Raw genomic sequence first — 22,176 nt, 5'->3', positions numbered from 1 at the left:
TCCCCCCCCCCGATATTTTGTGGGTTTGTTTGCTTGTTTATGTTTTCCTTTCATTGAAAATAGATTCTCTTCTGAAATAATATATCCTGATTCTGGTCTCCCCTCCCTCTACCCATCCCAGCTCCACCCCACCCACCTCCATCCGGATCCACTCCCGCTCTACGTCTCGAGAGAAAACAAACAGGTTTCTAAGGGATAATATAAGGGATAAAATAAAATATAAGAAGATAAAAACAAACACATTGGAATTAGATAAAACAAACAGAAGGAAAGGAGCCCAAGAGAAGGCACGAGAAAAAGACCCACTCATTTATACAGTCAGGAACTTCTTAAAAACACTAAAACTGGAAGCCGTAATATACACTCAAAAATATAAATATATTTATATATACATTAATATATATTTATATATATAATATTTCATATATATATTTAAAGGACCTATAGGGTAAAAAGGCAGTGGAAAAATATATGTAAATAAATTTTTAAAAATTTAAAATAAGATAAAATGGAGGAGGGGGGGAGAGCACAAACACAACATTATGAGACAAACAATTTCCCAGGATGCTGGTTGAGCTCAATTCTGTTGGCCATCTATTACTGGGCATGCAGCCAATCCTTAAGAGAGGTTTGTTTCCCCAGTGGACTCCTTGGAGGAAACTGAATTTACATTTTCAAGTGGTTATCAGTTAGAGATTGCTTCTGTGGTTATGAAGGCATGTGTCCACTTCTCTCAGCTCTAAGACCACATCTGGTCCAGACCTGGGTAAGCCCTGTGCATGCTGCCTCAGTCTCTGTGAGTTCATAGTTGAATCGACCATGTTGGTTTGACACTTGGTGTCCTCCATCCCCTCTGGCTCTTACACTCTTCCTCTCTCCTCTTCAGAGGGGTTCCCTGGGCCCTGGCAGGACAGGTTTCACACCTGTTTAGGTTTAAGGGTTCTCTGGTCACTTGCGCTCTGCACATTATCTGCTTGTGGGTCTCTGCATTTGTTCCCATCCGCTGCAGGAGGAAGTTTCTCTGATGATAACAGAACAAGACACTGATCTATCTGAATAGCAGAGTGCCACTAGGAGTCATTCCATTGCTATGTGTTGCTGTTGCTGCTGTTTTAGAACATTAGTGGTATTTGATTTTACTCTAAGTACGTGTTTTAGAACATTAGTGGTATTTGATTTTACTCTAAGTACGTGAACTATCTAGTCTCAGGATCTTGGTCTCAACAAGCAGTGTCGGGTATGAGTTCCACCTCATGGAATGGGTCTTAAGTCAAATCAGGTATTTTGTTTGTTTGTTTTGTTTTTCAAGACAGGGTTTCTCTGTATAGCTCTGGCTGTCCTGGAACTCACTCTGTAGACCAGGCTGGCCTCGAACTCAGAATTCCGCCTGCCTCTGCCTCCCAAGTGCTGGGATTAAAGGCATGCGCCACCACTGCCCGGCTCAAATCAGGTATTGGTTGGTTACTCCTACAGACTTTGTACCACCGTTGTAATAGCATATCCGGCAGGCAGGACATCACTGTAGATCAGTAGGGTTGTGGCTGGGTTAGTGTTTGTGTTTCTCCTTTGGTAACATGCAGGGTAGCTTCCTATACCAAAGCTACTAGAACATAGAGGCAAAGGCTCTATGTAGACACCAGCTCAACTTCGCTATGTTCGTTGAGTTGTGTAGGTATTATCATTACCAATATTTCTTAACCATCAGTTTGTGGATGCAACCTATAGGCTTGGCAACAGTGTGGGTTGTTTGGGGATTCTCATGGGACCCCCCCTTTGGCCAACAACTCAATTAGATGTAACTCAATCCCAGCAGCAGAAACTTTATTTGATGACTAGAGTGTTCAGTTGGGAACAATCATTTGGCAATTTTATTTAGATAGCCTACTTAAATGAATATATTTTAAGAAGCTTCTACTGAGTTCCCATACTACCCCTCAAATAGCCCTTCATTTTAGCCATCTATCCCTGCATTCCCTCCTCTCATCTCACTCCTTCCTTCTCTCCTCCACTTGATCCTCCTGTTCTAATCTCCACCCGGCCCCAGTTCATCCATAACTATTCTATTTCCTAGGAAGCTCTGTCTCCCCTTAGTCCCTTACTCTATAACTAGCCTCTATGGTTCTGTGGATTGCAGCTTGCTTTCACTGCTTAATAGATAATATCCACATAAAAGCAAATACATACCACATTTCTCCCTCTGCATCTGGGTTAACTCAGGATGATTTTTTTTCTAGTCCCATCCATTCACCTGAAATTTTCATGATTTCATATTTTTTTAACAGCGGAGTCATGCTCTATTGTGTAAACGTGCATTTCTTCTGTTGAGGAACATCTAAGTTGCTCCCAAGTTCTGAGTGTTCTGAATAGAGCAGTAATGAGTATGGTTGAGCAAGTGTCTCTGAGGTGGGCTGAAGCATCTTTTCTGTATGTGCCCAAGAATAGTAGAGCTGGTCTTGAAGTAAATTGATTGCCATCTTCCTGAGGAACTGCCACACTGATCTCTGTAAGAGTATTTGCCAGTGTGCACTCCCACCAGCAATGGAGGAGTGTCCCCCTTGCGCCACGTCCTCACCAGCATGAGCTGTCACTTGCTTTATTGATTTTAGTCATCCTGACTGGTGTAAGATGAAATCTCAAAGTAGTTTTGATTTGCATTTCCCTGATGACTAAGGATGTTGAAAATTTAAAGCATTTCTCTGCTATTGGAGTTTCCTCTTTTGAGAATTCTCTGCTTAGATCTGTACCCTGCTTGCTTTTAACTGGGTTATTTGTTTTCTTGATACCTAATTTTTTGAGGTCTTTATTTATTTGGATATTAGCCCTTTATCAGATGTATAGTTGGCAAAAATCTTTTTTCATTCCACAGGCTGCTGTTTTTGTCCAAATGATGGTGCCCTATGCCTTACAGAAGCCTTGCAGTTTCATGAGGGTCCTTTATTAATTGTTCATCTTATTTCAGGGCTGTTCCCCACATTCTTGTCTATCATGTTCAATGTATCTAGTTTTACAATGAAGTCTTTGATCCATTTGGAGTTGAGCTTTGTGCAGATTGATAAGTATGGATCTATTTTGATTCTTCTACATGGAACCATGCAATTTGACCAGTACCATTTGTTCAAGATGTTACCTTTCCTCCAGAGTATATCTCTGGCTTCCTTATCAAAACTTGGGTGTCCCTAGGTAGATTTGTGTCTGCATCTTCAATTCAATTCCAATGACCAACATATCAATCTTATTGTACCAATACCATACTTTTTTTTTATTATGGCTCTGTAATACAACTTGAAATTTGGATGGTGATACAGCAGTTCTTTTGTTATTGAGGGTTGTTTTATCTATCCTAGGTTTTTTTCTGTTTCCACATGAAGCTGAAGATTGTCCTTACAAGATCTGCGAAGAATTGTTTTGGAATGTTAATGGCAATTGCATTTAATCTGTAGATTGCTTTTGGTAGCATGGCCAATTTCACTGTATTCATCCTACTGATCAGTGATCATGGGAGATCTTTCCATCTTCTGATAGCTTCTCCAATATCTTTCTTCAATGGCTTTACGCTTTTATCATACAAGTCATTCATGTGCTTGGTTAGAGTTACCCCAAAATATTTTCATTATCAAAGGCTATTGTAAAAGATGTTTGTTTTCCTGATTTGTTTCTCAGTTTGTTGTATAATAGAAGGACTACTGATTTTTTTGTTGTTGCTGTTAATCCAGCTACGTTATTGAAAGTGTTTATCAGCTGTGAGAGTTTCCCAGTGGAATGTTTAGGCTCGCTTCTGTAGACTATCACATCATCTGCAAATAATGATACTTTGACTTTTTCCTTTCCAATGTGTGTCCCCTTGATCTCCTTCAGTTGTCTTACTGCTCTAGCTAAGACTTCAAGTAGAACATGGAATAGATATGGAGAGTTAACAGCATTGTCTTGTTCCTGATTTTAGAGGTATTGCTTTGAGTTTCTCTCCATTTAAATTAATGTTGGCTAAGGGCCTGCTGTAAATTGCATTTATTATGTTGAGGTATGTCCCTTGTATCCCTAATCTCTTCAGGTATTCTATCATGAAGGGGTGTTAGATTTTTGTCAAAGCCTTTCCTGCATCTAATGAGACGGTCATGTGGGTTTTTTTCCTTTCAGACTGTTTATATGGTAGATTAATGTATCGATTTATGTATTTTGAATGATCCCTGCATCTCTGGGATGAAGCTGATTTGATCGTGGTGGATGATCTTTTTGATTTGTTCTTCAATTCAGTTTGCAAGTAGTTCATTAGTTTTGCATCTGTATTCATAAGGAAAATTGGTCTGTAATTCTTTTTCTTTGCTAGGTCTTTATGTCATTCAGTTATCAGGGTAGCTGGCCTCATAATATGAATTGGGCAATGTTCCTTCTGTTTCTACTTTGTGGCATAATTTGCAAAGTATTAGCACTAACTCTGGTAGTAGCATAAAGTCTGGTAGAATTTTGGAATAAAACCATCTGGTTCTGCACTTTTTTTTTTTGTTGTTTGGGAGACATTTAATAACTGCTTCTGTTTCACTAGCGGTTATAAGTTTGTTTAAATTGCTTATCTGGTCTTAATTTAACTTTAGTAAGTGGTATCTATTGAGAAAATTATTCATCTTGTTTATCTTTTTCTAACTTGGTGAAGTACAGTTTTTAAAGTATGTCCTTATGATTCTCTGGGTCTCTTGGTGTCTGTTGTCATGTCCTTCTTGTTTCTGGTTTTGTTAATTTGGATATTTTTCTCTGTGTCTGTTCATTAGTTTAAATAAAGATTTGTTGATCTTATTGATTTTCTTAAAGAACAAACTTTTTGTTTCATTGATATTTTATAACTTATTTTATTTCTATTTTATTGATTTCAGCCTTAAGTTTGATTATTTCTTGCCACCTACTCCTTTCTTGTGTGATTTCTTCTATTTGTTCTAGAGCTTTCATGTGTGTTCTTATTAGAATGCTGCCTCTTCTTTTTTTTTTTTAATGTAAACACTTAGGGTTATAAACTTGCCTCTTAGAACCGCCTTCATTGTGCCCCAAAAGGTTTGGGTATATTGTGCATTCATTTTCATTCAATTCTAGAAAGTCTTTAATTTATTTCTGTCCACCTTGACCCAGTTTTCATTCAGTAGAGAATTGTAAAGTTTCCATGACTTTGTAAGTTTCCTGTGGTTGATATCCAGCTTTCATCTGTGGTGGTCTGCTAGGATGCAGGATGTTATTTCAATTTTCTTGTATCTGTTGAGATTTGCTTTGTGTCCAAGTATGTGACACATTTTAGAGAAAGTTCCATGAGGTACTAAGAAGAAGATATATTATGTTGTGTTTGGGTGAAATGTTCTGTAAATATCGGTTAGGTATATTCGGTTTATAATGTCCGTTAGCTCCAGGGTTTCTGTTTACTTTTTGTTTGGATGGCCTGTTTGTTAGTGAGAGTGGGATATTGAAGTCTCCCACTATCAATGTGTGAGAGTCAGTATGTGATTTAAGCTGTAGTAGTGTTTGTTTTATGAACTCGTTTGCCCTTGTGTTTGGTGCGTAGATGTTAAAATTGCAATGTCCTCTTGGTGATGATGTCATGTCCTTCCCTGTCTCTTAGGATTAGTTCTGGCTTGAAGTCTGATTTGTCAGATACTAAAAGGTATTGGAATTGACACTTAGAAATGGGGATGGGGGACAGAGGGGATCCACGGGAGGGAAGAAATCAAGGTGTCCCACTAGAATCTGCTTAGACCCCAGGAAACTGGGGCAAAAAATGAGGAACAGCCACAACAGGTAGCCTGCTTTAGAGCTGGGGAGGAGACTGGGGGATTGGATTTGGGGAAGAGGAGGGAGAATGAAGATCTGAAGCTCACCCACCTACTTGGAGACACAGCTACTGACATGAAGCAAGAGTAAGACAACAAGAGTGGTTGTTGCAAATCACAGAGATTTTAAGACATAAGCCAAACTGTCTAAAGTGAGTCCACAAGTTACTGACTTCAAGACTAAGTGCACTATAGAATAATAATACTTAGGCATCTATTTAATGATATAAAACAATCTACAAACTACTCAGCCAGATTGTAAACACTCATCTAAAACCTATGTTTAAAAGGTAGTCTCTCCAGGTGTGGTATCATATGCCTGTAATATGGTAGCCTGACTCAGGAGGGTCAGGAGTTCAAGACCAGCCTCATCTACACAAACAGCTCAAGGCTGGTGTGGGCTACTAGAACCTTGTCTCAAGAAAACAGAAACAAATAAGAGAAACAGGATAGGCTTGTGGGCCCATGGCAGGGTGAGCTTCTCCAGCAGGTGACAACAGAAGCTACAAAGCCATGCATGCTGATGCTTACCTGTAGTCACAGCACTTGAAAAGATGAGGCAGGAAAATTTAAAGCTTGTGACCAGCCTGTGCTACATAGTGGGTCCTAGGATAGCTTGAACTGTACAATGCAACCCTAATGTCTTAGGAAACAAGACAAACCCAATATGTGATTTTAGTGACCTTTCAGTTTACATTGTTCAAAAGATTGAATATTTTGGTGCACTTTATCTAAACAGCTTTAAAAGTAAGGAAGATTTTAAGTGGGGCTATGAGGTTCACTGTACAAAGCTACAAAATAAAAACACAGGTCAAGAATAGTTCAAAGGAATACTCACCATTCATTCATGGGTCATTTGGAAGTGAAGACAATTTTTTGCTTATAAACATGGCTCAGAGTCTTTGTGAGAGTTTTTCCTTAGAAAAGCGATTATAGTCCTTTGCAAGCAGTTGGGAAATTCTTGGCAAGACACTCAAACAGATTGCCGGGTAAGCAGTTCTTTCCCTTCCTATGACCCCTTAATTTCCCCTGTATTTCAATCCGACCTAAAAATGAGCTTTGCTTACCGCATGGCCTTATGGGAGATAAATGCCCGAGCTGCAGAACCAAGGATTAGTCACTGTGAAGATGTGTTAAAAATAAGCCTGTCTTTGCCAACGCTCTGGAGCCTACAAAAAAGAAAATCAGTAAACAACCTTAAACCTTCGCACCTAACCGACAGCAGGGAGGCAGAGTCATAGCTGAGAATTTAGAGCCACAGTCCAGTTTTCACCCAAGTACCCGGATAATCCCAGAGAAGCTTAAGCTAATAATTATTGATTTTGACTGAGGAAGTTCTCAGGCACCTGCAAAGCAAACAGCAGTCCTCTCTGAAGGAATCTATCCTCATCTGAAGCCTTAAAAGATAATATCAATAAAACTCTGAGAAAGAAAATTACCTGCTTACATTTTGAAAGTAGCAATTGTAAAATACAGTAGGAAGCTGCACTAGCTTAGCTTAATGTCAACTTGACCAAAGCCAGAGTTCCCGCAGAGGAGGGAGACTCGACTGAGGAGAAAAATGCCTCAGTAAGATCAGGCTATCGGCAGGCCTGAGAGGCATTTTCCTTTCTTTTCTTTTTTAATTTTTTAAAAAAGTTTCTTCTTTATTGGATATTTCATTTACATTTCAGATGTTATCCCCTTTCCTCATCTCCCCCACCCCACGCCGAAACCCTCTATCCTATCCCCCCTCCTCCTGCTTCTATGAGGACGTGCCCCCACCTACCCACTCCTACCTCCCCGCCCTCAAATTCCTCCACACTGGGGCATCCAGCCTTCAGGGACCAAGGACTTCCTCTCCCATCTATGCCCAACAAGACCATCCTCCCCTACATATACAGCTGGAGCCATGAGGCCCTCCCTATGTGCTCCCCATGTGTGGGAGGGCCCGGGCCATTGTGGGCGGTGCCATCCCTGTGCTGGAGGTTCTTTGTTCTATAAGAAACCAGGCTGACCAATACAGATGTGGATGTTTACAGCCAACCATCAGACTGAGCACGGGGTCACCAATGGAGGAGTTAGGGCAAGGACTGAAGGAGCTGAAGGGGTTTGCAACCGCATAGGACATACAACAAAATCAACCAACCAGCCATCAACGGGAGGGAATAAATCACCTCTGGCTTCTGAGGGCACCTGCAGTCACGTGCATACATCTACACACACACACACACACATACACACACACACACTCATACACACATGCATATACACACATACACATGTGCACACACACATACATACAAACATGGGTGAAGAAAAAGGTTTTTTATTTTAAATTAAAAACAAAAAAGACTTCCTTTGTATATGAAATATGTATGACAGAGAATCTAAGTGACAATTAAAGACATTGTAAGATTTAAAATAAATCTAATTGTGGCTTTGGAAGAAAAGCAAAAAAGACAATAAGCAGAAGCAGTTTTTGACAAGATAATGGCTGAGAACTTTTCAGAACTGATGATAGACTCCAACCCACAGACTTAGGACGCTCTCCAAATCCCAAGCAATTTGAAGAACAATAAATCGGCACTTAGATCCACCACAGTGAAGCTGCAGAATACCAAAACCAAAGGGAAAGCCTTAAAGTGACAGAGGAGAGAATACGTTTCAGTAGCAGCGACAGAAACCAGAAGACTGTGGGATATGCTCAACTGGCCATAAGAAAATGACTGGATGGGTGTTGTGAAGCATGCCTGCTATCCCAGGATTCAGTGAAAGAGACACAGAGGCAGGAGGATTTGCAAGGTGGAGGCCAGCCTGGGCTACATGTTCAGTTTGGGGCCAGCTTGTAATTAGTGACACCTCTCACAAAACAAAAACCTGTCCGCTATAATTCTAAGGCCCACGTTGAAAAGCTCTTTCAAGAATGAGGCTAGGTAGGTGTGATGGCAGAGGTCTATAATCCCAGTGATTTGAGAGATCAAGGCAGGAGGATTATAAAGTCAAGGCCCTTGTTTTAAGGTTTTACTGCTGTGAACAGACACCACGACCGAGGCAACTCTCATAAGGACATTTAATTGGGGCTGGCTTACAGGTTCAGATGTTCAGTCTATTATCATCAAGGTGGGAACAAGGCAGCATCCAGGCAGGCATGGTGTAGGAGGAGCTGAGAGTTCTGCATCTTCATCTGAAGGCTGCTAGCAGAATACTGGCTTCCAGGCAGCTAGGACTAGGAAATTAAAGCCCACATCCACAGTGACACACCTACTCCAACTGGGCCACACTTTCTAACAGCCCACTCCCTGGACTGAGCATATACAAACCATCACAGCCCTCATGGGCTACACAGTGAGTTCAAAGTTAGCCTGGGAACTTAGTTAAAACCTGCTTCAGAAGAAGAGGAGGAGGAAGAGGAAGAGGAAGAGGAGGAGTCAGGCAGTAGTGGCGCACGCCTTTAATCCCAGCACTTGGGAGGCAGAGGCAGGTGGATTTCTGAGTTTGAGACCAGCCTGGTCTACAGAGTGAGTTCCAGGAGAGCCAGGGCCATACAGAGAAACCCTGTCTCAAAAAATCTATAGGAGGAGGAGGAGGAGGAGGAGGAGGAAGAGGAGGAGGAGGAGGAGGAGGAGAAAAAGCTCAGTAGTAGCCACTTGACTAAAAGAGTAGTCAAGCCCTAGCTTCCACTGGAAACAAGACAAAAAGCCCAATATTGCAAAAAAATTTTTAAAAAAGTATTTTCAAAAAAGCAAAGGCAGAATTTGCAGCAAAGTTGCAAATGTGGGCATTAAAGGAAGACCTGAAGAAGTTCGTTTTTTGAGTTAGAAAAAAAAATCCAAATGAAAGGATGACAAGCCTGAGGATTGAGAATAAAGAGCGTTGTAAGTGGCAGGTGTTTTAAATGTTGGGGCTGGGGAAATGGCTCAGTGATTAAGAGCACTAGATGCTCTTACGAAGGGCCTGCTTTTCATTCCTAGCACTGAAGTGATGGTTCACGGCTGTCTGTAAATCCAGTTCCAGGAGATTTAGCACCCTTTTCTGGCCTCTGAGGATGCCAGACATGCATGGCACCCATATTTACATACAGACAGACCATTTATTCATATAAATAAAAATAGATCTTTTAAAAAATTTATGGTAGTCTTTTTTTTTAAGTATTTTGAGATAGGATCTTATTGTGTAGCTGCTCTGGCTCGCCTGAAACTCTCTATTTAGACTGAACTGTCTTTGAACTCATAGAGATCCACCTACCTCTGTGTGTGCCACCACACCCCATACCCAGCTTTATAGATTTAGATATAGATGACATAGGTATAGATATAGATATAGATATAGATATAGATATAGATATAGATATAGATATAGATATAGATATAGATGATATAGATATAGATATAGATATAGACATGTTAGTGGCTGTTTATAAATGTTTGTTGCAGTTTTCCTATTAGTCCAGCTAGCTCCCAAATAATTGAGAGTGGATTGTTATATTTACTTAACAAGCCTTAAGGGCGCAACAACTGAGCAGTATTACTCTGTTTTAATCTTCTAAACTAATCTGCCTACCTCCCAGTCAAAAACCCCAACAATTCTTGCATTCTAGTGCTGATCTGACGCTCTAGGCTTCAGGCGTTTTCTCAGGTGTCTCCTGGACTCTCTCCCCATGGTGAATCCCTACTTCATCTATCTGCTTCCCACCCTCCCCTGGTTGGAAGGAAGTCCAGCCCTATTCTCACCCCTGCTCAGTCATTGGCTGATCAGCTTCTTTATTGACCAGTCAGGGAATAATTGGGGAGCAATGGCTTATGACTGGAGATGGGGCACAGAAATCAGCATTTGAATAATACAAGGATAATCCTTACACAATACACAATAACAATATACCTACAGAGGTAGGTAGATAGATAGATAGATAGATAGATAGATAGATAGATAGATACATAGATACATAGATAGATACATAGATAGATACATAGATAGATACATAGATAGATACATAGATAGATACATAGATAGATACATAGATAGATACATAGACAGACAGTCAGTCTTAGGTATTCAGGCTGGCCTTAAACTCACCATGCAGTTGAGTGAGACCTTGAACTTCTGATCCTCTAGTCTCTGGAGAGAGCTGCTATTACAGCACTTTTATGATGCCGAGGATCGATTGACCTCAAAGCTTCATACTCACTAAACAAGTAACATATCAATAAATCTAATTCCAATATAAAACTAAAACTCTGTAAAACTCTAAAAAGCATTCACTATATAAAACCATAATATTTTTTAAAAATTAGCTTAACAATCTGAAAAGAATAAAATTACATTAAAGGAATGCTTGATATGAGAAATATATCTAACCAGATTCCCTTTCCTATCTATTGTCAAACCAACCTCATCCAACCAGTTTGCATTTGTGCTCTCTGCATTTTTTTTCTATCTGGCATTTGCCTTAAAAAGTGAACATGCTATGCATAGCCACTCGGTTTCTTTCTCATCCATGTGAGGCAAAATCACATTAATATTCTCGAGGTGTTCTCTTCTGATGTAACTGTGCTACTCCAACATTTTAAGTGTTTTCCTTCATAATGACATTCTTATTTTAAATTTGCATAGGGTACCAGTGGAGATGATTTATTTATACAGTCGGTAATTAGTATATATTTAGGAGCTGATGATATAAACCCATACGAATCAGAATAACATGATTTCCACACAAGCATTAATGATTCCTACCATAGGAGTCTAAAAATGAAAATCCATCATAACAAATTACATAATTATGCATTCACAGCTTCGGGACAATTAAGTCCTATTGAAAAGCCCTGCCTACCCTTTCCACCCACGTTGCCTAGTCAGAATTAGGTGCTATGAGTTTTAACAGCTTACCTAAAAATAGCAAGAAATCCAGGCCCTGGATCCAAGGATTGACTCCAGATTTTTAGTTCAACTCATAAAATATCCTAAACTCGAATCCTAAAATGAAGAAGAAGCCAAGGGTGACTGCTCCTGTCTCTCACCCCAGCTCTCTGGATGCAGATTCAGGAGGGTCAGCTAAAGTTCAAGATTAACCTAGTCCACAGAACAAGTGCCAGGCCAGCCAAGGCTACAAAGTCAGACTCCATCTGAAATGAACAAAACAAATAAGAATACATTTTCCTCAGATTGTTATGTAGATGACATAGACATTCCCAGTTGTAAATGTATTTTCTTTCAGTTCCCAGGTGCCATATAGAAAAGCAGTTTATTGCAACTATGATTAAAATTGGGATATTTCAAAAAACATACGAATATCATAGCTCCTATAGTTCCAAAGCTGTGATTAACTCTAGCACTGAGAAATTATACTTTGCATTTTTTTTGACTGTCTGCAACTCACATTTTAGACTAGTCTGGCCTCAAATCCACAGAGATCCATCCACCAGCCTCTGCCTCCCAAGTACTTAGATCAAAGGTATGCATCATCATTCCAGGCACCCTGAAGGTTTTCTCTAGATTTTATTTTTATTTTATGTATGTGTGTCTGTGCACCACATGTGTGCTGAGCCCATGGAAACCAAGAGAGAGGACTGGATTATCTGGGACTACAGTTACAGAGGATTGTGTGCTATCATTTAGATGCTAGGATTCAAACCCAGGTCCTCTGGAAGAGCAGCCAGTGTTCTTAACTGCTGAGCCATCTCTCCAGCCCCTCCTCCTCCTCCTTCTCTTCCTCCTCTTCCTCCTCTTCTTCCCCCTGCCCCTTCTCCTCCTCTGCTGAACCATCTCTCCAACCCTCCCTCCTCTTTCTCCTCCTCCTCTTCCTCCTTCTTCTCTCCTCTTCCTCCTCCTCCTCCATTTCCTCCTCCACTTCCTCCTCCTCTTCTCCCTTCTCCTCCTCCTTCTTCTAATCAAAGCCCTACTTGTTTTTTCTGTATTTCACATGGAGTTTTCCAAATTTTATCTACTTCTTAATACATTGTTGAAAACACCAGATCTATAATTTCTCTGCAGCATATCCAAATGACTTTTATTTTTTCCTTTTTGTTTGACTCGGTTTGGTCTTGATCTTTTGAGGCAGGCATCTCAGGTAACCCAGAAAGACCTCACATTCAATTTACAAGAAAGGAGGACCTTGAGAACCTCATGCCCACATTTTTTTTTTCCAGAGAGCTAAGACTATTGACATGCAAAACCAAATACAGTTGGTTTATTCAGGGCTGACAATCATGCTCAAGGCATTGTGTGGATGAAGCAAGCATCCTACTAATCCAGCCATGCTCCTAGCCTCTCTATCCTTAATACAAATTAAAATGTACATAGTACTTATATTCTAGCCTGTGATTAAATATATCATTTCAGTTTTGCCTACTCTGTATTTATAAAAACATATTAGCTTCCTGAGTAGTGTCAATTTTATAAGCCATTTCAAATATAATTCTTTCAACTTAATAAGCTGTCATTTTCACGAGGGCTAGCTTCACCCTAGTCACACGCAATTATCAAACATCTGTAAGTTAGTCTGCCTTTGCTCTGAAATAAAAGCAAGGCTAGCAAGGGGCCTGGACTCTGCCCAAGAGTTTCAAAGCTCATTTCACTTATGCTTTTGTCGGAGAGTGAAGGTACCATACATGCTTGCAAAATTACCAGGGAGCAGCCATCTGTCCATGTTTTCTAGTGACAAGCCCTACCTAATTGCCTTCCACCAGGTCTCCTAACCCATTCCCCAGGGGTGGCAAGGTAGAGAAAGACAACTTTTATTAGATTTTGTCCATTTGGGAGGCGGGGAGATGATATTGCACATGTGTGGAAATCCAGGGACAACTTGGAGGAGTAGGTCTCTCCTGCCAACATGTGGGTCCCAAGGATGGAACCAGGGTCAAGCACCTTGACCCGCTGCAGCATCTCACTGGCCTGAGAAAGAGAACTTTACGTTCCAATAAAGGCCCTTGACTGTGTGCCTTCATGGTTCATCCTTCTGCTATGGGCTCTGCTGATCGATCATCTTCCCTCTCTGCTTCCAGTCAGTCTCTATGGGAGACCTACCTTTGCCTATAACTCTCACGTGCAGGGCTTTAATTAGATTCCTCACTCTGGTCTCATGGAATCCTTTCTGGAAGTAGGCAATGGTTAATAACCACCCTATTTAAAACTCCATCCTTCCTTTGTTCTCTTCTTTGTTCTCTCTTTGTTTTGTTTTCATGTAGCTATGTGTGTGTGTGTTTGAGTTTGTGTCCGCCATGTACATGCAGGTGCCTGTGGAGGTCAGAGAGTTGGCTATCTCCTGCGCCTAGAGTCATAGGTAGTTTGTGGGTCACCTGGTGTTGATGCTGGGAACTGAACCTCTTTCAAGTGCAATAACCACTCTTAACTAATGAGCCACCTCTTGAGGTCCTGTTTTTTGTTTTGTTTTGCTGCGCTGTTTTGTTTTGAAGACTGGTCTCATATAACTCAGGCTGTCTTCAAACGCACTGTGGCTGAGGATGACCTTGGTCTCCTAATATTCTTGCCTCCCGCACCCCAAGTGCTGAAATGGCAGGTGTGGGCCACCATTCCCAGCTCAAAACTTAACGTCTGAATGTCAGTTTCTTTCTAGAGATCACAAACTCCATGGACACTGCCTTATTTATTTTACTGCTGTGAACAGACACTGTGACCAAGGCAACTCTTATAAGGACAACATTTAATTGGGGCTAGCTAGCTTATACAGGTTCAGAGGTTCAGTCCATTATCATCAAGGCGGGAACATGGCAGCATCCAGGCAGGCATGTTGCAGGAGGAGCTGAGAGTTTTACATCTTCATCTGAAGGCCGCTAGCAAAATACTGGCTTCCAGGAAGCTAGGATGATGGTATTAAAGCCCACGCCCACCATGACACACCTACTCCAAGGCCACACCTTTCCCAACCAAGCCATAACTTCTAATAGTGCTACTCTCTGGGCTAAGCGTATGCAAACCATCACAGACCCTTAGTGGTCTTACAGTATTAAACATTTCACTTTCATAATTAGCCAAATCTTTATAGATATCATTTGCATCTAAACTATCTTTACTTCCTTAATCAATTGCTTTACTTTCTTAAATTACTAAATCATATCATTTGAAAACTAAGGGCAGGGCTGGAGAGATGGCTCAGCGGTTAAGAGCACTGACTGCTCTTCTAGAGGTCCTGAGTTCAATTCCCAGTAACCACATGGTGGATCACAACCATGTGTAATGAGATCTGGTGTGTCTGAAGACAGCGACAGTGTACCCACATATATGAAATAAGTAAATTAAAAAAAAAAAAGAAAACTAAGGGCAGAAAAGATTCTAGAGCCAAATGACCTTTATTAATTACAAGTAAACCGGATACACATGCCGGGCAGTGGTGGCACACGCCTTTAATCCCAGCACTTGGGAGGAAGAGGCAGGCGGAATTCTGAGTTCGAGGCCAGCCTGGTCTACAGAGTGAGTTCCAGGACAGCCATGGCTACACAGAGAAACCCTGTCTCGAAAAAAACAAAAAACAAAAACAAAAACAAAACAAACAAACAAAAAGACAGATACACATAAATCTGAATCACCAACATTTGGGAGATAAAAACAGAAAGATTACTTCAGTGTGGTGATGATACATAGTTGCAGGTTTGTTTGTTGAGACAGGGTCTCATGTAGTCCAGGGTAGCCTCACACTCATTAAGTGGCAGATGATACCCTGGTCTACATAGCAAACTGTAGGCCAGCTTTTGTGGCATGATGAGACCCTATCTGGAGAAAAGACAAGACAGAAAGTCCTATAGGGCTGGAAACATCCCCATTGGTAGAGTGCTTGTACCACATGCAAGTGTTTGATTCCCAGCACCCCTAAACCAGGGGAGTGGTGCACACCCGTAACCCCAGCACTTGAGGCAGAGAAGAAGGACTGTTGCTGTGATTAAAGTAGATTCAGCGACCTGACAACTGAACACAATGTATGGAGTTTTATTAGATTCCGATTCAACCAAACTGCTCTTCAGTCATGAATGGTAGCTCATACCTGTAGCCCTAGCACTTAGAAGACGGAGGCAGGAGGATCACCTGGAGTTTGAGGTCATCTTGAGCTACACAGTGAGTTGTAAGCTGGCTTGCGCTACAGATTAAAATGTTATTTCAGAAATAAATAAATAAATAAATAAATAAATAAATAAAAATGGACAATCGTGATGATGCTCTCCTGTAATTCCAGCACTCAAACAGTGGAGGCAGGATGATCAAGAGTTCGAGGTCATCCTCTGTTACTCAGTGAGTTTAAGAGGCTGGGGTCCATGAGACACTGTCTCAAAACCACAGCAACAAATGGTAGGGAGGAGAATGACACTGGAATAATCAGGAAAATGTTAATGCTGTTTAGGAATTGGATGATATCAAGAAATTACTGAGACTTCAGTATGGTGATGATACATGGTTGCCTGTTTGTTAGGACAGCGTCTCCTGTAACCCAAAGTAGCCTCAACTTTTCCAAGTGGCTGAAGATGAACTTGAACTCCTGATCCTCCTGCCTCGATGTCCCAGCTGCTGGCTTTAAAAGCATGTGCTACCACATCTGATCTAAGCAGTGCTATGGATAGACCCTAGAGCCTCATGAATGTTAGCCAACTAAGGTACATCTCCAACCTGTGTGTGTGTGTGTGTTGTTGTTGTTATTGTTGTTGTTGTTTCTTGGTTCCCTTACTGGGAGGGGGCATGTCCACATATGTCAATTTTTTTGTATGGGGGTCAGTTCCATGGGAATAAACTATAATTAATACATATTATCTTTTAGCCTTAACCAAATATAAAACTATAAAAACTGTTGCCTCATTCTCATATCTAATTTTAGAAAGACTATAAGCATTGCAAAAGAACTATGGCAACTGAACGTACTCATGTGTTCTGGGCCATGTAAGGCAATCTACAAACACAGAGTAGCTAGAGAGGTGAAGACCCAGATGTACAGACCCTTTTGTTCACGTGGTTTGGCTGCAAATAGAATTTGAACAGATTCCAAATGCACAGCTGTCAAACTGATAAAAAGTAGCAAAATAACACAAGCGGAAGCTTAGACATCTTGGACAGTTACTGTTCTTTGAAGGGGAAAAAAAGTATTCAGTTAATGTTTTATTTTTCCAGTGCTAATATTTGACAAGAACTGTGCACTTTGATTTTATGCATAAGTGTTCCTGTTGGGTTCGGTGACAAAATGCTACCTCTGCAGTTGTTAGGAGTTAGTATTATTAAATCCAAAGAAAATCTTTTAAAACTTTTTTTTTCGATCACTATCATGAAGTTCATTAATATAATTTTTTGAGAGAGTGTTTACCATGTAGCCCGTGCTGGCGGTTCCTACCTTCCATTTCCATGAGAATCTCAGCATGTGAAAATCAGACACGGAGGTAACCCACGTCAGCAGACCACGGGACCAAAACAACCTCACGAGTGCTCCAATGACCGGCTAAAGCCTGCTGGGCAAACTCCAACAGGATAAAATCCCCCGATCTAGGAGCAATAGGAAGAAATGACCTCTGTATGCTAGAGGTTTCATACGAAAACCCCACATGAACTAGGCCAACAAGCAAGGTGAGGCTCATCCTGGATGCTGCAGCAAAACCCTGACTCAAAAACAAAGAAGTGGGAAGGACTGGCTTGATGGCTCAGTGGGTAAAGGTGCTTACTGTGGAAACCTGACGATATCAGCCTCTGCCCTGGAACCCCTGTAAAACGGAAACTAACTCCAACTTCTACGAAGCCGGTCTCTGATCTGCACACAGTACACCGATCTGCACACAGTACACCGTGGTGCACAAAGTTATAGTGAGTGAGTGAGTGAGTGAAATGGAGGGCGAGGAGAAGAAAGAATAAGAAGAGAATGAATGAATGAACAAATGAATGAAACAAAGTGCTACTAGCAAATGGACACAAATTCCACTCCGATGGATTGGAAGAGTTAATATTGTTAAAATATCTACCTCACATAAACTAATCTATGATTCAACATCTTCCATATCAAAGACAAAAAAAGACTATCAAAAAAATGGTGGAAAGGAGGAAGGGGGAACTAAGAGGGAAGAGGAGAAGAAGGCGAGGTAGAAAGTTCAGGCACAATGTCAGAAGAGTAAAGATCTGGCCAACACAGAGTTTTTATTTCTTCCCTCCTCCCTGGCTCCCTCCCTCCTGCCGCTTCTTCTTTGTCTGGTACTGGGAATTGAACCTAGGACTTTATGAATAGTAGGTGAATAACTATCAATTTATCCCCAGGCCTCATAGTTGGAGTTTTTGTTTGACCTTATAAACATCCCATATGTTATGCCAATGCATATGTAATCCTAACACATTATCCCAAAGTATAAGAAGCATTCAATATACCTATATCGGAAAAGAAAACAAAACCACGATGCTTAACACACTCATATAATGTATTTGAAACCTTTTTTTTTTCTGTTATACCACATCCTCAAGCACGGATTTAAAAATTTCTGTATCCCATGTCTTTTAGGAGCAGTATTTTGTACATAATATGTGCGCAATATTTGTTAATGATTTATTGTTGAATGCATCTTGGAGATCAGTGTCTTTTGATCAGAGTAGAAATTAGGGCAGAAGAGTTGGGAAAGATTGTCGCTAGAAAATGGTAGCACGTACTTTTTCTAGATATTTACCTCTTTTACAATATTTAGATATTGTCTGTGTGTGCCTCACTAGACAAGCATTCTACTTATATATCCAGGAGTATTTAGATTCTGAAGTAGGAGTTGGCGAAATGGTTCAACAGGTAAGAGCTTTTTCAGAGGACCTGGGTTTGAGTCCCAGCACCCATGTGTTGGCGCACAACCCTTTGTAACTTCAGTTCCAAGACTCTTCTGAGCTCCGTGGGTACTGCGTGCATGTGGTGTCCAGTCATGTAAGCCAAAACACCCATACACATAAAAAAAATGAGGAAATATTCAAAATAAAAATAAGATAAATTTCTAATTTTTAGTATGTCATAAATATCTATCTTACAGACAATAAAAAAAAAACCAGAGCATAAAAGAAATTTCAAAAACATTACAGTTATCTCAGCATATTGGGGCTGCTGTAAAAAAAAAAATATATCATCCATTTTGGTTGGGTGTTTGAATCGGTTTGGTGACAGAAATCGATTTCTGATAGCTCTGAAGGCTGGAAGGTCCAAGGTCAAGTCACATCTCACAGGACCCACTTCTTCATAATCAGCTGTCTCCCCGTGTGGACTTGGGAGTGTCTTGTGGGTCTCTTTCATGAGGATGCCACTGTCATTTATGAGGGCTCTGGCTACGTCACTCAGTCACCTCTCAAAGGCGTACTTCCTAATACCAATCACCATTTTGGGGGGGTGTGAGGATTTCAACATATGAATGAGGGGGACATAAATGTTTATATCATAACAGCAATGATTCATCCAGTGGTGTCAACACAAGCCACCTGCTGTCCCTCACAGCTAGCTCCCTTCCCTGACTCCTCAAATCTGAGGGTTTCAATTAATAATTAGGGGAGAAAATAAGCAGTAAGATCTTCTGTTTTGTTTTTTTGTTTGTTTGTTTTGTTTTGTTTTTGTTTTTATGATTTTGTTGTGGTGGTGATGGTATTGTTGTGAATTAAATACCATGACCTCACACATGATAGGCCACCTTTTACACTGAGCTATCCAGTATTTGTCCTTTCATCTTTTTCCTCCTCCTCCTCCCCCCTCCCTCCTCTTCCTCCCCCTCCTCCCGTTCCTCCTTCTCTCCCTCCTCTTCCTCCTCCTCCTCCCCTTTCTCCTTCTCCTCCTCCTCCTCTTCTTCCTGCTCTTCCCCTATTCCTTCCCCCTTTCCCTGTACCTTCCTATTTGAACTCAGATTATAGTTAAGACACATGACAACAGTTACTACTGCTGTTGCTCTGTGTGTTTGTGTGTATGTGCACATGCATGCATGTGATATATATATGTGAACACACACGTGCCACAGTGCTTGGGTGGAGGGCAGGGGACAATGTTGTGGACTTGAGTCTCTCTTTCCACCTTTACTTTGTTTCTGGGAATTAAACTTAGGTTTTCAGTCCCGTGTAGCAAGTGCTTTACCTGCTAAGCCATCCAGTGGGTCCCATTCTCATTTTTTGGAATAGGATTATCCACTGGGCCATTTCCCCAGCCTCCAGAGTCCCCTGAAAATATGTTTTCCTGTACCAAGAATTAAACCCAAGGCCTTCTTCATGATAAGTCGACACTCTACCACTTAACTAACATCCCAAGACCTTCCTCTTTTTTTTTTTTTAATTTTATTTTGAAACAGGATCTTGCTAAGTTGCCCAGGCTGGCCTTGAGTGTGGCAATCCTCTTATCTCAGCCTCTCAAGTAGATCTTGCCTCAGCCTTCCAAGTAGACAGCATTACAGGTTCTCCTAGAGCGATATGTATAAACCAGGCTGCCTTGTAAGCCACAGAGATCCAGCTTCATTTGTTCTCCATATGCTGGGATTCAAAGGATGAGCCACTGTGCATGCCCAACTGGTGCCGCCATCTTTACATGAATCATTTGCCAAGGTTGGAAAAGATGGGAAGAAAGACTTTGGGAACTCGTATTGGCTTTTACTATCTCATCTGAAAAGTGACACTTACCAATTCTTGTTTGTTTGGGTTTGGCTTTTGGGGTGGGGGAGATGTGTGTTTTTGTTTGATGATTTTTTTTTTTTTTTTTTTTTTGGTTTTTCGAGACAGGGTTTCTCTGTGTAGCCCAGGCTGTCCTGGAGCTCACTCTGTAGACCAGGCTGGCCTCGAACTCAGAAATCTGCCTGCCTCTGCCTCCCAAATGCTGGGATTAAAGGCGTATGCCACCACTGCCCGGTGATTTTGATTTTTGAAGTAGCATCTCATGTGGTACATAACCTGTAACACACCCATGAAGCTGAGAAGGACCATCATGAACTCTTGATCCTCCTGCCTCTGACCTCCTAGGTGCTGGGCTCACTGGGATAGTCACTACACCTGGCTGATACATATCACTTTCGTAATATTTCACCAATAAGCTAAGTCACATGGCTTCATCGTGTTGCAGGAAGACTGAAAAAGGCCAGCCCACTGTGGGACCACAAAGGGAAGAGCAGAGAGTACTGCTTAACAAAGCGAAACGTACCACCCGTAGCTATTATTGTCCTCTCTGTACACGGCGAGGAAGTGGAGAGTGACATCAAAGCAAATAACTCATCCAGGATTGCATACAGGGGTGGCTAGGTAGCCAGGGGGTGGAGCTGCAGGATCTAACCAGAGCATGTACTTAATCCTTATCCCCCACCCCACCCCCCTTATCCACAAGCACCACAGCGGAAGCCTGGCTGAACCCAGCAACCATTAGGGAAAAATGAAAAAGAATGCATGCATGAATCCCATAGCACACATGTGGAAGTCAGAAGACAATTTGCAGGATCTTAGTTCTCAGCTTTCCCCGTGTCAGTCCCAGGGATCAAATTCAAGTTATAAGGCTTGGCAGCCAGCACTATATACCTGATGAACCATCTTGCCAGCCTCAAATTCAGTTTAAGAGCCAGCATATACTGGCTGGAGATTCTTTGTTCTATTACTGCACTTGAATCTAGATTGGCCTTGGCCATCCTATCCATTCAAAATCGTTTTCAGTTTTCCAACTGTGATGCAAACGAGTAAAGACAACTGTGATGATTAATTTTGTTTACCAAATTGGCTAGGTCGTGTTGCCCAGATCTGTGGTTAAACATTATTCAGGATGTTTCAGTGATGGTGTTTTTAGAAGAGATTAACATTTAAATGAGTGGATTTTGGGTAAAGCAGGTAAAGGATTCAGTTCCTAATGTGACTGGATCTCAACCAATTGGCCGAAAGCCTTATTACATCAAAGACTGGCCACCCAGTGCAAGAAGAAATTCTGTTAAGACCCTTTGACTCAAACTGAGGCTTTTTCACGGGTCGCTACAGTCACGTGTGCCAATTCTATAAAGCAAGCATTAATCTCTAAACATCTACATTTATACATTTATTCGCTTGGTTTCTATGGAAAGACTTAAAAATTAGTCTCTTGTGCTTAGGCGGTGACACCATACGCCTTTAAACCCAGCACTCGGGAGACAAGAGGCAGGTGGGATCTCTGAGTTAGAGGCCAGCCTGGTCTACAATAGTGAATGCCAGGACAGCCAGGGCTACATAGAGAAATCCTGTCTCTAAAACAAACAAACCAATGACAAAAAACAAACACAACAACAAACAAACAAACAAACAAACAAACAAAAAACACCACCACCAACAACAACAAAATCGTAGTCTCTGTATTGTAAAAGCCAAAGTAGTAGGCAGAGTGTGGAACAGGGTCTTCCAGACGATGGCGTATTTATAGAACATTTTTTTTTTTTTTTTGGCTTGGCTTGGCTTGGCTTGGCTTGGCCTCCCCTTC

General features: G+C 41.2%; 1 pseudogene; it reads right to left on the bottom strand.

Moving 5' to 3' along the window:
• LOC114613682 overlaps positions 1 to 22,176 on the bottom strand; it is a 30,542-nt pseudogene that overhangs the window by 1,820 nt on the left and 6,546 nt on the right.

Source organism: Grammomys surdaster, unplaced genomic scaffold (assembly GCF_004785775.1).
Source record: "Grammomys surdaster isolate TR1022 unplaced genomic scaffold, NIH_TR_1.0 126271, whole genome shotgun sequence".
Lineage (NCBI taxonomy): Eukaryota > Metazoa > Chordata > Mammalia > Rodentia > Muridae > Grammomys > Grammomys surdaster.
Note: the sequence above shows the minus strand (reverse complement) of the source record. Positions and strands in the feature narration are given on the sequence as shown.